Here is a 16,600-nt window from a genome sequence, read left to right as displayed (position 1 = left end):
AGCTCGAGATCTCATATCATACATGCATCATAGACATCGCATATTATTAACTTGATTTTTCAGGTAGACAGATGTCTTCAGCAAAGATGTTCTCACTCACATGCAGTGTTCATCCTGAATCTTATTCAGACAAGCAGTCCTTTCAGATACAATCAAACCAAAGATTCACTCTGAAGAACTCTCATTCTCAACTCATTTATCATCTAACATTGCTAGTCTAAGGCGATACCTCAGACGGTTCCAGAACGATCTAGCATTTCAGATCTAAGGCGATACCTCCGACGGTTCCAGAACGATCTAGCATTTCAGATCTAAGGCGAAACCTCAGACGGTTCCAGAACGATCTAACATTGCAGATCTAAAGTGATACCTCAAACGGTTCCACAATGATCAACTTTCAAATCCTTCATCAAGATATAATCAACAGATTCATTCTGATGAACAAACCATCAACACATTGTCCAGGTGGCATCCGAAAGCCCATCTCAGGTAATGTTTCAATCTGCCAACAATATTTCACAGACAACATTCAAATGCAACTTCCAACATCTCTGCTGATCAAGGTAAGTGCAAATTTTCAGGGCATCTATTTATTCAATCATCTTCTACCCTCAGATTTCAGACAATCTCTTCAGGTTTAAGAAGATTGAATAGGGGCAACTGTTATACCCCAAAATTTGCCCACTTCTTTTTTCAGGAAAGTTTCAATATGAAAATTAAGAGTCTCATATAAACATGGATTTTTTTCAAAATATCCTGACATATGAAGAACTTGGTTTTCAGAATTTTTCTTACACAGTAACTTGGCTTACAGTGGAATTTATTCTTACGCAAACGCCAAATACTGTTCTTTACTTCACAAATACTATTTATTTATTTTACAGATAAATAGTACTAACACAGTTCATGCAGGGTTAAATCTTTTTGCAGGCGCAAAAGCAGGAAACTCACACTGTACTGGTAACAATTGTTTTTGTTTTCCCACTAACTTTTGTGCTATATTCCATTATTTTCAAATCTTTTCAAATCTATCCTTTCAAATTCAAATCTCAACTTTATTCTATCCATCTCTCTTTTCCCAACAATACCTTACACTTTCTTTCAAATCTCACTACCACTCAAATTTCCTTTTGTACGGAATCACATCATTCCCCAACGTCTCTTTCCTTCTTTCCATTCTATAAATACTTCTCATTCTTCCATAAAATCTCACATCAAATTCTAATTCATTTCTCAAATTTCCACTTCATAATCCATTTTCTCTTCTTCCCTAACAAAAATGGCAAAATGGATAGAGACACTGTCTCTTACAGTCATCACCATTGCTACGGTGATCATGACTTTCTTCTGCCTGCACAGTCCTGAGGAGTGTTGATAACACGATTTTATATCGTATATTTAGCCTAAAATCCATAGATATTTATAGCATTTTCCATTTATTACGTCAATTTATTATGATATTACGCGTGTATTTACTTTGTTTCAGGTTTTACACTTCAATTACGACTATTTGCGAAAAGGAAAGAAAATCGAGCTTAAATGACCAATATTTATGCTTAAGAGACGAAAAGGGGTGCTGAAACGAAAGAGGGGTGCAATTAGGACCCAAAAGGCCCAAAAGAGCAATCCAGCCCACGAAGGAAGCAACCCAGGCCACACTAGTAAGCAGAGACGCACGTCTCTGCCACCTCAGCAAAGGGGAGACGCACGTCTCCACCTCCCTAAAGAATCTCCACTTGAGACGCACGTCTCAAGTCAGTCAAGGCCACTCCCTGAAGAATAGGAGACGCACGTCTCCAAGTCCCGGTCTGCAAAAAGTCCCGTTTTTCACGCAAAGCAACTGCAAAGCCTCACCTATAAATAGAGGCAGCCACTTCAGTCCAAAGGGTCCGATTTCCTGCCAACGAAGTGCTGCCGAAATTGTACCGCGAACTGCTTTTCATTATTCTGTTTCCATTTAACCTTCTATTTTCTCACAACGATTTCTACATTGGAAATTGTTGTGAACTTTTCATAGATCTAGCCTTACGTTAGATTTATCGCTTTATTTTCCTTGTTTTTATTTTCTGCCATTTAAATTCCGAAGAACGATCCAGCCAAGCTGTGGTGGAAGTTCGATACTTGAAGAATTATTTGCCATTTATTTAATTCAGGTTTTTATTTACCGCTTTTATTTATATTACTATTGCATGATATATCTATATTATATGCCATTTAATATGCTTATTATTATGAACAAAACCGATTTATGCATGTTTAACCGTATTAATATGTCTGGCTAAAATACTAAAGGTATCGGTATGTAAAGTAAGTTAACCGTAGGGATCCGAAATAAATTGGCTTAAATTAGGTTTTATTAATTATCACTTATTTTTGGTTTATATGTCTAGTTTAATTAGTAAGTCTTAAAACCAATAGAGCGAAAGTTTGAGGGATTAGGACGGTCAAAGGTTAAAACCAATAGAGCGAAAAGTTTGAGGCCTTTAACTGGATAGTAGACATAGGACATTAGTTTTAAGGATGGCGAAAGCATATTAAAACTAATTGGAACTTATTTATTTTCAAAAAATTGTTTTTACACTCGAGCGGGATAGCGAAAGCGTACGTTAGGGGTATTAGCTTGCTCCGAGTCAACAGAGCGAAAGTTTGAGATTAGGATATTTAAATAGATAACAACCTCGTAAAATAGGCATTTTATTAATTACATTGTTTTCAAAAAGCTCTTCTAAAATCTAATGGGATGGCGAAAGCGTACATTAGGATTAGGATAGTAGTCTGAATCAACAGAGCGAAAGTTTGAGACGAGGATTTTTAATCAATTGGAATTAGTAAAGATTTTTAATTTAATTATGTAAAAGCCAATGAACCTTCGGATTACCTTTAGTTAAACGAAATACATACTGATACCTGTCTTTCATTATTATTCTTTATTTTCTCACAATCACTTTCCCTTAGGAACAATCGAAAATTTTAGTACTCCTAGCTTTACATAGTAACCTTAGATAACGGTAGATCGATTCATAGTCCCTGTGGATTCGATATCTTTTAAAACTACACGACACGACTGTGCACTTGCAGTTATCAGATTTATAGACACGTAAAGTCGCGATCAAGTTTTTGGCGCCGTTGCCGGGGACTATTTAAGTCGATATCGTAACTCACTGTTACACCGTAGAGACTAGGAAAATTCTTCCCTATCTTTTTGAACGATTGTATGCCAAATACTCGTTCACAAGGAGGAGACTTAATACAACGAATTAACGAGATCGAACGCTTCATTAACGTTAAACGTCGAGCTCGCAACCTTCCCGAAGTAGCAGAAATTCCGATTAATCAGGAATTGAATTTTACTGATCAAATCAATCAAATCACCCCGAAGTTAGAGATGGCTGCTATTCGTCCTCTTAGAGACTATGCCGCTCCTTCGCGCGCTGAACCGCATTCAAGTATCGCACCACCTGCGATTGAAGCGAACAATTTCGAACTGAAACCTTCACTGGTCCAAGCTGTTCAACAGAATCAATTCTCTGGAAGCCCTGTAGACGACCCCAATCTCCATTTATCCGTGTTCGTGCAATACGCCGACACTATCAAAGCCAACAATGTTAGTTCCGAAGCTATTCGATTACGCCTTTTCCCTTTCTCCTTGAGAGATAGAGCGAGAGCGTGGCTTCAATCCCTGCCTTCCAATTCCATAACTACGTGGGACGAATTGAAGAGAGTATTCTTAGCAAGATACTTTCCGCCTAGCAAAACTGCTATGCTTAGAGGTCAAATCAACGGATTTACCCAGAAAGATAACGAATCGCTTTTCGAAGCTTGGGAACGTTACAAGGACATGCTTAGGATATGCCCTCATCATGGACTCGAACCATGGCTGATCATCCATACCTTTTATGGTGGTCTCTTATATAACACTAAAATGACTATAGATGCCGCTGCTGGCGGAGCATTAATGGACAAACCCCATGATGAAGCATACAAACTCATAGAGAACATGGCACAAAACCATTACCAATGGGGAGGAGAACGCGCCGCCCTAGAGAAAGCCCAAACCAAAGGAGGAATGTACGAAATTAGTGGTATAGACCGCGTTAACGCTAAAGTAGACGCTTTAACTCAAAAGATTGAGAATTTGACCATCACCCCTTCAGCCACCGCTGCCGCCGTAGCACCTAACTGCGAGATTTGTGGATTGACTGGGCATGTAGTTGCTGAATGTCAACTCTTGACTGGAGTCCCATCTGATCAAGTAAATTACGCTCAAGGAAACCCTTATTCTAACACGTACAACCCTGGATGGAAAAACCACCCGAACTTTTCTTATAAGAACAACAATGCGTTGTACGCGCCTGGACAAGCACCTGCTGTACCACCTGGCTACCAAAAAGCGCCTGTAGCTGCTCAAAACACCCCTAGGAAGTCAAACCTAGAAATCATGATGGAGAACTTCATAGCTTCCCAACAACAAACCAATAAAGACTTCCTGAATCAAAACATCCACAATAGCGAGCAACTAAAACAACTATCGAACAAAGTAGATGCTTTAGCTACGCATAACAAAATGTTAGAAACTCAAATCTCACAAGTAGCTCAACAACAAGCACCTACTGCTGCCCCTGCTGGCACGTTTCCTGCTCAACCACAACCTAATCCTAAAGGACATGCGAACGCGATAACACTACGAAGTGGAACTAATTACGATGGACCCATAGATCCTAGAACCCAAAACGTACCCATGTCACAACAAGAGCCAAAGGAAACCCAAAAGAAACCAACCGACGAACAAACTGCTAAGACTGATGAGAACAATAACGAAGTGGAACCCGAAAAGGAGAAACCTTATGTTCCACCACCACCTTATAAGCCACCAATTCCTTACCCTCAGAGATTAGCTAAATCAAAAACCGAAGCGCAATTTAAAAGATTTGTAGAACTTCTGAAGCAATTAAACATAACCATACCATTCACAGAAGCCATAACTGAGATGCCTTCGTACGCTAAGTTCTTAAAAGAAATCTTATCAAACAAAAAGAAGCTCGAGGATAACGAAACTATAACGCTTACCGCTGAATGTAGCGCTATCATCCAAAACAACATGCCTCCAAAACTAAAAGACCCTGGTAGTTTCTCTATACCCTGCGTAATTGGAAAAACCATCATAGAGAAAGCCTTGTGCGATTTAGGAGCTAGTGTTAGTTTGATGCCTCTTTCGACCTGTAAGAAACTCAATCTAGGTGAGCTTAAAGCAACAAAAATGTCTCTTCAACTAGCAGACCGTTCAGTTAAATATCCTGTAGGAATGTTAGAGAATATCCCTGTTCGTGTAGGTCAATTCTACATCCCAACTGACTTCATCATTATGGATATCCAAGAAGATTCTAACATCCCGATCGTTTTAGGAAGACCATTTTTAGCGACCGCTGGTGCAATTATAGATGTAAAGCGAGGAAAGCTTACTTTCGAAGTAGGAGAAGAGAAAATAGAATTTATCCTTTCCCAATTCCTAAAAGCACCTTCTATAATTGACACATGCTGTTCTGCTGATATAATCGACGAATGTGTCAAGGAAATAAAATCCGAACCAAATAAGGAAACCGAAACCCTAAGAATTCCTATGCCGCCAATTTTTGAAGATGACAACTGGCGTGAGGAATATCAAGATAACCACCTGAGTGAATGCTTAGCTTTAACCCCTGATCCTATACCTGGACCTAAGAAACCTGCTATAGAGCTGAAGACACTTCCTACCGATCTTAGATACGAATTTCTAGACGAAGAACTAAACCGACCAGTTATAGTGAACGCCAACTTAGGACGAACCGAGACTGAAAAACTACTTAATGTTCTAAGAAAATACCCTACCGCTTTAGGATACAACATATCAGATCTAAAAGGTATAAGCCCTTCTCTGTGTATGCACCGCATTATGCTCGAAGACGATAGTAAAACCTCTAGGGAACATCAAAGGCGAATAAATCCTATTATGAGCGATGTGGTTAAAAAGGAAATCCAAAAACTGCTAGAAGCTGGAATAATATATCCTATATCCGATAGCAAATGGGTTAGCCCCGTTCACGTCGTACCAAAGAAAGGAGGAGTCACTGTAATCACTAATGCAAAAGGAGAATCTGTAGCACAACGTACCCAAACTGGATGGAGGATGTGCATTGACTATAGGAAGCTAAATAAAGCTACCCGAAAAGACCATTTCCCTTTACCTTTCATAGATCAAATGCTCGAACGCCTAGCTAAACACTCACATTTTTGTTATCTGGATGGATACTCCGGATTTTTCCAAATTCCTATCCACCCTGACGACCAAGAGAAGGCCACATTCACCTGTCCTTATGGTACATTCGCTTATAGACGAATGCCTTTTGGACTCTGCAATGCACCCGCGACCTTCCAAAGATGCATGATGGCAATATTTGCCGACTTCCTAGATGGAATAATGGAGGTCTTTATGGACGACTTCTCTGTCTGTGGAGGAAGTTTTGAAACATGTTTAGAAAACCTTGAAATGGTGCTTAGACGATGCGTAAGCGTAAACCTAGTCCTCAATTGGGAAAAATGCCATTTCATGGTTCGACAAGGAATTGTACTTGGACACATCGTATCCGATAGAGGAATCGAAGTTGATAAAGCAAAAATCGAGATTATCGAAAACCTTCAACCTCCCAAAACCGTTAGAGAAATAAGAAGTTTTCTGGGACATGCTGGTTTTTACCGACGCTTCATTAAGGATTTCTCTAAAATAACCAAACCTTTAACTGAACTACTCATGAAAGACGCCGAATTTGTTTTCACCGATAAATGCACTGAAGCATTTCAAACGCTTAAACAAGCATTGATCTCTGCGCCAATTATGCAACCTCCCGACTGGAATGAACCTTTCGAAATAATGTGTGACGCAAGTGATTATGCTGTAGGAGCCGTTCTAGGACAAAGAAAGGATAAGAAACTACATGTCATATATTATGCGAGTAGAACCCTAGACGAAGCTCAGATGAATTATGCCACGACAGAAAAAGAATTATTAGCTGTCGTATTCGCATTAGACAAATTCCGTTCTTACCTGGTAGGAGCCAAAATAATCATATACACTGACCACGCCGCCATTAGGTACCTCCTAACCAAAAAGGACGCTAAACCAAGACTTTTGAGATGGATCTTGTTACTACAAGAATTCGACCTGGAAATTAAAGATAAGAAAGGCACTGAAAATGTCGTAGCAGATCACCTCTCTCGATTGGAAAATCTGAAACCCGAACAAGTACCAATTGACGATGATTTCCCTTATGAAAGACTCATCGCCCAATTAGAAGCAAATGAATTCGAACCATACCGTCCAAACTCTAAAACCGAGAAATTAGCTGAAATAGCTTTAGCCCGATCTAACACACCTTGGTATGCAGATTTCGTAAATTACCTAGCTGCTGGTGTGCTTCCTCCTGATCTAAGCTACCAACAGAAGAAGAAATTCTTCCATGACCTAAAACATTACTATTGGGACGACCCACTCCTTTTCAAAAGAGGCCCCGATGGAATCTTTAGACGTTGTGTACCCGAGGAAGAGATAAGAAGCATAATAACACATTGTCATTCTGCACCGTGTGGAAGACACCATAGCACATCTAGGACCTGCGCCAAAATTCTTCAATCTGGACTTTTCTGGCCTAACCTGTGGAAAGACGTCCATTTTGCAATACTAAGCTGTGATAGATGCCAACGAACTGGAAACATTTCAAGACGCGATGAAATGCCTCAAAAAGGCATTCTAGAAGTAGAAATATTTGACGTCTGGGGAATAGACTTCATGGGACCGTTTCCATCATCGTTTGGAAATCAATATATACTCGTAGCCGTCGATTACGTTTCAAAATGGATAGAAGCTATTGCTTCTCCTACGAACGATACACGAGTAGTTATTAAACTTTTCAAAAACGTCATTTTTCCTAGGTTCGGTGTGCCAAGATTGGTAATTAGCGATGGTGGTTCCCATTTCATTTCAAGAATACTTGAGAAACTCCTTCGAAAATATGGAGTAAATCATCGAATAGCCACACCATACCATCCTCAAACAAGCGGTCAAGTAGAAGTATCTAACCGCGAAATAAAACAAATATTGGAGAAAACTGTTGCTATATCGAGGAAAGATTGGTCAACCAAGCTAAATGAAGCTTTATGGGCTTATAGAACAGCTTTCAAAACTCCAATAGGAACTACTCCATTCAAACTCGTTTATGGAAAATCATGCCACCTACCAGTAGAGTTAGAACATAAAGCCTATTGGGCTATTAAGAACTTAAACCTAAACTACACTGCCGCTGGTGAGAAACGACTTCTAGACATAAACGAATTAGAAGAACTTAGACAAGACGCTTACGAAAACGCCAAAATCTATAAAGAGCGAACGAAAAAATGGCACGACAAGCGTATATCTAGGAAAAATTTTAGCATAGGCGATAAAGTGCTCTTATTTAATTCTAGACTAAAATTATTTCCTGGTAAGTTACGATCTAGATGGTCTGGCCCTTTCGAAATAACTAACATATTTCCGAGTGGAGCGATAGAAATCAAAGGAGAAACCGTCAAACCTTTTGTCGTAAATGGGCAACGTCTTAAGTATTACCATCATCTCGAATACGACGAAAACATCGAAGTTTTTAAACTTGACGAACTGCCCGCTCTTTCGAAAAAATAGTTTTCTGTTTTTAAATCGTCGAGCTTACGACATTAAACAAAGCGCTTGGTGGGAGACAACCCACATTTAATTATTTTTATTTTTATTTATTAAAACTTTAATTTTTCTATTTGTTAATTTTATTTTTTTATTTTTAAAACTTTATTCTATTTTTAAATTTAATTTTAATCATTTTTTTATTTTCCATACATCTTATAATAATTATTATAATTATAACTACTATCTATGAATTGAGAAAATATTTCCGTTATAATTATATTTATTATTATAACTTGTTACCTAAGCTTAATTTTAACTTTTTATTCTATTTTAAATAAACACTAGCCTAATTCTAACTCAATCTTAATATTTTCAACTTCTAGGTTTTTCATTTAATTACTAACTACGATGCAAGAAGTTGACAATATGGAAGTTGTGTTCCGTGGTAGAGGACAAGAAGCAAGATTTAACAAGCTGGCTGAAAGACACATGGAATTGACTTGCTATCCTCACCAACCAACTATGGTGAAGCTTGGTATCGAAGAAAGCATCCTACACCTGCTTAACCAAATCGGTTGGACTGGTTCTCACTTGTTCCGCAAGTTTAGCACTTATCGGAAGCTCACTCTGGAATTCCTGAGCTCCCTGACCTATCTTCCAAACTGTGGACAAGGACTGAAAAAAGGAGTTATTCTCTTTAGACTCTTTGGTATGGAGTTTAATTTCTGCATCCGAGATTTTGCTGAAATGTTAGAACTACCTCATGGACCCGATGCATACGCCCAAGTAGCTGAAGAAAATCTTCCATACTGGGAGTTGGAAAAATACTGGGGCAAGATCACTGGAAACGACAACCCTGAAGAGAATGAATTTCAATCTGAGAACATCCACAATCCTGCTTTCCGCTACTTTCACAAGATCCTTGCTCACTACATTTTTGGAAAGCCTGATAATGTCACTGAAGTTACTAGAGAAGAGCTGTTCATCATGTTCTGTACATCTCAGAATCGCCCGGTCAATGCCATCGCATTCATGCTAACAAACTTCGAGCGCATCACGCAAGACGAAGTTTCACCCATTAGGATCGGCGGATTTGTCACTATGATCGCTAATGCCATAGGAATGAGAGTGCCTTTGCTTAGATTGACACCTTTTGGTACCCATACCTCTATGGACATCAATTTCTGCTTTAATCGAGGTATCATCGGTAATCTTGGACCTGATCGTTTTGAATTGCTCATTGATAACAAAGTTTGGTATCAGTTCACCTTACCGAATCCTAGGACAAGTGTGCACAACCCTACCAACTGGCTTTACTATGGTCAGATTCCTGAGAGAGAGCCGTCACCTGAAACTCCTCAAGCTTATGAACATTTTGATGAGGAAATGCCTGCATCTGAATCTGAACCTGAAACACCTCCTGGTTATTATGAACCTCTTCCTGTTGATGAACCCATTCCTGATTATGAACCTCTTCCTATTGATGAACCTATATCTGAGTATGAACCTGAAACTCGTTCTGAAGATTCCGTTGAAGATCACACTGTTGATATGACTGATGTCGAGGTCGAGCAACAACAACCCGCTACATCTACCGCATCGGTAAATCAAAGGATGCCCACTCTGAACACGCACGAACAAGCAATCAATGCCCTACAACAAGATGTACAACATGTGCGCAACGAGCTTCACACTTTGCAAATGCATTTCTTCGATTTCATCGACACCGTAAATGCTCAGTTCGACGAAGTTTTCAAACACATTCAGTCCAATCAGAACAACAATAGACGTGGCTAGATGTTACCATATTAGATTATTAGATTTTTATTTCTAGTTTTAGTAATTTCTATTCTTAGTTTAGATTTACATTTTTCTGCACTTTTCCATTCTGCTATTGTTAACACTCAGTACTGGTTTAATTTTAAATGCAATATTTTATTCACTACTGCTGTTGTGTTATAATACACTGCTATTAACTGCTATATATATTTTCCTGGCTACCACTTTTTGCTGTTAATAGTATTAAAATAAGACACTGTTCTGAACTGATGGACACTTTTTGCTGTTAATGGTATCAGTCAACACTGGCTGGTCATCTGCATGCGTGACCCACTTGTCTGCCACAGGAGACGCCCGTCTCCATCTGTGTGGGACCAGTTGGAACGAAACAGGGGACAGGAGACGCACGTCTCCATGCTCTGCCCCAGCAGACTGGCTGCCTGAGACGCACGTCTCCCAAGGCTAGCAGTCTGCATTTGACCACGCAGACACTCTTCTCTCCCTCTTGAATTTTGAATTTGAATTTCAAAATTCATTCTCCTCATTCTTCCCCTATTTATTCCATTTAAACCCCATTAACCTCATTCATCCTCCATCATTCACCTCTTAAACTCCATTCATTTCCCATTCTTCTATTCTATTCAAACTTCAAACACCACCATTAATCCATTTTAATTCTCCATTAACCACCCCATTTTCAAACCTCACTATAAAACCACACCACCACCACTCTTATTCTTCACAACCTTCATACCATTTCTCTTCTACCATTCTACTATCATATCTATTTTCCATTTCCATACTCACCATGCCTCCACGTTCATTAATCCGTAGCGAGCGTCCCGAGCGACCACCTCCCGACCTTTCAAACATTATCTTCCGAGATGATGCTCAACGAACAAAATATGTTGCTTTCTACGAACGTTCGGTTGTTCCCACAAAATTTGTGAACACCGAGTGTCTAGAAACTTTGGGTCTCATTGATGGTGTCACCCGTTTGCTCACTAAATCTAGCCTCCACCATCTTTGTACCGAACCCGTACCTACTTATGAGCCGCTCGTCTTAGAATTTTTGAGTTCCTTCAACTACGACACTCCCTCTACTCAACCATTCTCAACCGGTACCATCCAATTCCGGATGTTCAACCGTGAATATGCTCTTGATCAAGATGTCGTAGCTTCATATTTGCATTTTAATCATGCTCCAATTGCTCACCGCTCAATCTTTCAAGAACTCAATGGTCGATCCTGGGAGGATCTCGTTTTTGAATTTTGGTTCCATCTCACTGGAGAAAATCCTACCGGTTGGAGAGCTCTTCATGCTTCTCACATTCAAAACCCCGCTATACGTTATTTTCAACGTGTCTTGGGGCATATTATTTTTGCAAGATCCAACAACCACAAGGTAAACCAAAATGAATTATTTTTCCTTTACTGTGCGCTTAACAATATCCGTTTCAATGCCGCACCGTTTATGTTCCAACACATCCAAGGCTTAGTCAACGCCCCCGCTACAAATCCATTCTTGCTTGGAGGCATTATTACTACCTTGGCCTGTGCTTTAGGTCTTGGTGACGAGCTCCTATCACTCTCTCATCTCATGAAGCCTGCTCAGTCACTCGATCTCACTTACTGCCGCGATTCCCACTTGGTTTCACCCCGACATGATGGCCGATACACTTTGGTCGTCAATAAAGTTCCCATTCCTTATGTCATCCTTCCTTGTCCTGAAAGAATTAACATCCGTTATGTTCAACGTTGGAGGCTTATTGAAGAAAATCCTCAAGATGACCAACAAGAACATCCTAATGAACCAATGGATGCAAATGAAGAAGAACTCAACCAAGGGCAAGCTGATGTCAACCAACCTCCTCCAAACAACCCTCCGCCTATCACTCTTGAAGCCATGTATGCTGCTATTCAACGCCAAGATCAACTCGTTCAAGCTATGCAGACAAACCAAACTGAAACAATTAGGCTCATCCGAGAGATGCAACAGGAGCACCGTGACTATGCTATTAGGAACGAAAGTCAATACGCTGAAATTGCCACATATTTGCATGATCTTGACATTCGTGTTAATGACTCTCCTGATAGACGTCGCCGTGTTCGTACAAGAGGCGCGAGCAGTTCTCGAAACCGCAACAATGAGGAGTAGTTCTTATGCACTGAGGACATTGCATCATCTAAGTCTGGGGGAGTCGTATTATTTCTATTTCCTATTTCCTTTAGTTTTATTTTTCCCTTCAGTTATTTCCCTTCCTTGTAATGTTTTTCTAATTCAATAAAGAATATTTATGGAATTTAAGTCTTATATGTATAATTCCGTAGTTATTTCAATTTCTTCCATTTTCTTGAGCCATAACAAAAATTTTTTGCTCCTAAACGATAAACGCAAACCCCACACGTTCAAGAAATACGAAGCTACTCAATCACTCAACGCACCGAAACTGAATTAGTCAATATCCTTATTGTCACAACACTCCAAAACCCCCGAGTATACATAACCGATTTGAATACCCGTTATACCAAAACCACCGACTTTAAGTTTTGAAATAACCCTTAGTAGTTTATTCTAGCAGTCGGCACCGTCTTAGATACAAACTACGCAGAGAGTCGATGAATATAAGTGTATGATCCTCATAATAATTATGTGTTCAACTATAAGAAGAAATGTGCCTACTAAGTAAGGTGATCCTCACAAGATCATTTAACCTAACGGTCGCAAATCTCATATACAAAGAATTTAAAAACTCACTGTCGATTGGTTCAGAAGTCATCTGGTAATGAACTTGGTAGGAAGGACTATTGTCCGATTCCCCACAATCTACAAGTGAATGCTAAGGAGTATACCACATATTGTGCCAGAACTCCATGAGAAGGATCATAGTCACTAACCGACTACTCTGCTATGTGCGTGTCAAGATAATGGGCTTAATGTGATTGCGCGCGAATGAAAAGGGTGAAACATGATGACAAGTCAAATAGGTCGAGCTATAATGGCATGATTCGGATTGGTATGCATGCTGGGAGTTGTTTAGTGTTGTTACTATAGGTTTATTGCTAAGATTCATTACTTCCGAATAAGAACACTATGTAGCTAAGTATGACTGAACGACGTGGTGGAAGTGTGTTTCATTTATCTTTATCTTCTTATTTTGCTTGAGGACAAGCAAAGGTTCAAGTCTGGGGGAATTTGATAACACGATTTTATATCGTATATTTAGCCTAAAATCCATAGATATTTATAGCATTTTCCATTTATTACGTCAATTTATTATGATATTACGCGTGTATTTGCTTTGTTTCAGGTTTTACACTTCAATTACGACTATTTGCGAAAAGGAAAGAAAATCGAGCTTAAATGACCAATATTTATGCTTAAGAGACGAAAAGGGGTGCTGAAACGAAAGAGGGGTGCAATTAGGACCCAAAAGGCCCAAAAGAGCAATCCAGCCCACGAAGGAAGCAACCCAGGCCACACTAGTAAGCAGAGACGCACGTCTCTGCCACCTCAGCAAAGGGGAGACGCACGTCTCCACCTCCCTAAAGAATCTCCACTTGAGACGCACGTCTCAAGTCAGTCAAGGCCACTCCCTGAAGAATAGGAGACGCACGTCTCCAAGTCCCGGTCTGCAAAAAGTCCCGTTTTTCACGCAAAGCAACTGCAAAGCCTCACCTATAAATAGAGGCAGCCACTTCAGTCCAAAGTGTCCGATTTCCTGCCAACGAAGTGCTGCCGAAATTGTACCGCGAACTGCTTTTCATTATTCTGTTTCCATTTAACCTTCTATTTTCTCACAACGATTTCTACATTGGAAATTGTTGTGAACTTTTCATAGATCTAGCCTTACGTTAGATTTATCGCTTTATTTTCCTTGTTTTTATTTTCTGCCATTTAAATTCCGAAGAACGATCCAGCCAAGCTGTGGTGGAAGTTCGATACTTGAAGAATTATTTGCCATTTATTTAATTCAGGTTTTTATTTACCGCTTTTATTTATATTACTATTGCATGATATATCTATATTATATGCCATTTAATATGCTTATTATTATGAACAAAACCGATTTATGCATGTTTAACCGTATTAATATGTCTGGCTAAAATACTAAAGGTATCGGTATGTAAAGTAAGTTAACCGTAGGGATCCGAAATAAATTGGCTTAAATTAGGTTTTATTAATTATCACTTATTTTTGGTTTATATGTCTAGTTTAATTAGTAAGTCTTAAAACCAATAGAGCGAAAGTTTGAGGGATTAGGACGGTCAAAGGTTAAAACCAATAGAGCGAAAGTTTGAGGCCTTTAACTGGATAGTAGACATAGGACATTAGTTTTAAGGATGGCGAAAGCATATTAAAACTAATTGGAACTTATTTATTTTCAAAAATTGTTTTTACACTCGAGCGGGATAGCGAAAGCGTACGTTAGGGGTATTAGCTTGCTCCGAGTCAACAGAGCGAAAGTTTGAGATTAGGATATTTAAATAGATAACAACCTCGTAAAATAGGCATTTTATTAATTACATTGTTTTCAAAAAGCTCTTCTAAAATCTAATGGGATGGCGAAAGCGTACATTAGGATTAGGATAGTAGTCTGAATCAACAGAGCGAAAGTTTGAGACGAGGATTTTTAATCAATTGGAATTAGTAAAGATTTTTAATTTAATTATGTAAAAGCCAATGAACCTTCGGATTACCTTTAGTTAAACGAAATACATACTGATACCTGTCTTTCATTATTATTCTTTATTTTCTCACAATCACTTTCCCTTAGGAACAATCGAAAATTTTAGTACTCCTAGCTTTACATAGTAACCTTAGATAACGGTAGATCGATTCATAGTCCCTGTGGATTCGATATCTTTTAAAACTACACGACACGACTGTGCACTTGCAGTTATCAGATTTATAGACACGTAAAGTCGCGATCAAAGGGTGACAATCATTCGAATTGCCACACACAAAGTATGGATTATCCAAACGATTGAACTCAGCAAACGGGAAATAACCAACGAGACAATGATCTTGATGAAGACTGACTTTGTATTCAATCCACACCGGAGAGAGAAAATGAGACTTCTTTTGGGGATATATTACCTTGTGCTTTTGGAGCACAAACAAACTTGGCTTATGCATGTTTGATTTTTTTTCATGGCGTAATGCTCCATATTGATGGAAATGCTACGCGTTTTTGTAGATGCAATGTAAATGCAATGATTTCTATATGTGGAGATAATGGGGGGCCTTTAGAGAATATTCCGCTGACTTGTCGATCGAACTTTGTCTCTGACCTCGGGAGAGGTAAACACCAGGGAGAATCCCCTTAGTGTTAAGAACTCTGTGGGGTGCCAATAGACATTGGACTTTAATTTGCAAGATATGCTTCTTCGTTGACTTGAAGAATAATTTCTGACTTCTCACCATGTGCCATTGCTTGGAGAATTTTTAGCTTGAGGAGATTCCCTCAATTTACCATATTAGGGATGAGAAACCTTGATGAGGAATTCTTTATGGGATGAGTGGAACAACTCCGAGGAGAAATAAACTCCTATGCTCGTGGAATGGAACAAACTCTCAGGAGAAATAAACTCCTATGCTTGGGGAAAGAATGAATTTTCAGGAGAAATAAACTCCTATGTTTAGGGAGAGAGTAACTTGTTGGGGAAAAGCATTGTGATACTTCTCCATTATGTGATGGCCAACCGCACCTTACAGGTGAATGACAGTTTCTTTCATACAAACCAAAAGAGTATGCCCCAGGCTGCCTGATTTGTGAAGATATCTGATTTACGAAGACATTTTCCTCGAAAGGGTCCTTATACCACAATTACTTGAGATAATTCTGCCCCAGCATATTCAAGCGTCTGAAATATTCTTTCTCTTGATCCACAGATCTTTGAAGAGATTTGTCGAATCTCGACATAACTGCCCCAGATTGAGTGAGTTTGAGAGATTCCTCGACGTCACTACTTCAAATTGATTGGAATCAAGAGAGAGATTCCTCGACTTGATTAACCCTGATTGGTTGGATTTGAGAGGTCACACCTTAATTTGACTGCCCCAGATTGGTTGAACTCACGAGAGAGATTCCTCGTCGTGATTGCCCCTGATTATGTATATCCTATCAGAAT

The 16,600-nt window shown here is 39.2% G+C and overlaps 1 non-coding gene across 1 annotated transcript; it reads right to left on the bottom strand.

Annotated features, from left to right (window-relative positions):
* Window positions 1-3,760: 3,760 nt before the first annotated feature.
* LOC131593736 (small nucleolar RNA R71) lies at window positions 3,761-3,867 on the bottom strand. Its single transcript, XR_009281118.1, has one exon. It is a non-coding gene; the product is annotated as a small nucleolar RNA R71 (small nucleolar RNA).
* Between the last annotated feature and the right edge of the window lie 12,733 nt (window positions 3,868-16,600).

The sequence above is a fragment of the Vicia villosa genome, linkage group LG3, assembly GCF_029867415.1.
Source record: "Vicia villosa cultivar HV-30 ecotype Madison, WI linkage group LG3, Vvil1.0, whole genome shotgun sequence".
Taxonomy (NCBI): domain Eukaryota; kingdom Viridiplantae; phylum Streptophyta; class Magnoliopsida; order Fabales; family Fabaceae; genus Vicia; species Vicia villosa.
Note: the sequence above shows the minus strand (reverse complement) of the source record. Positions and strands in the feature narration are given on the sequence as shown.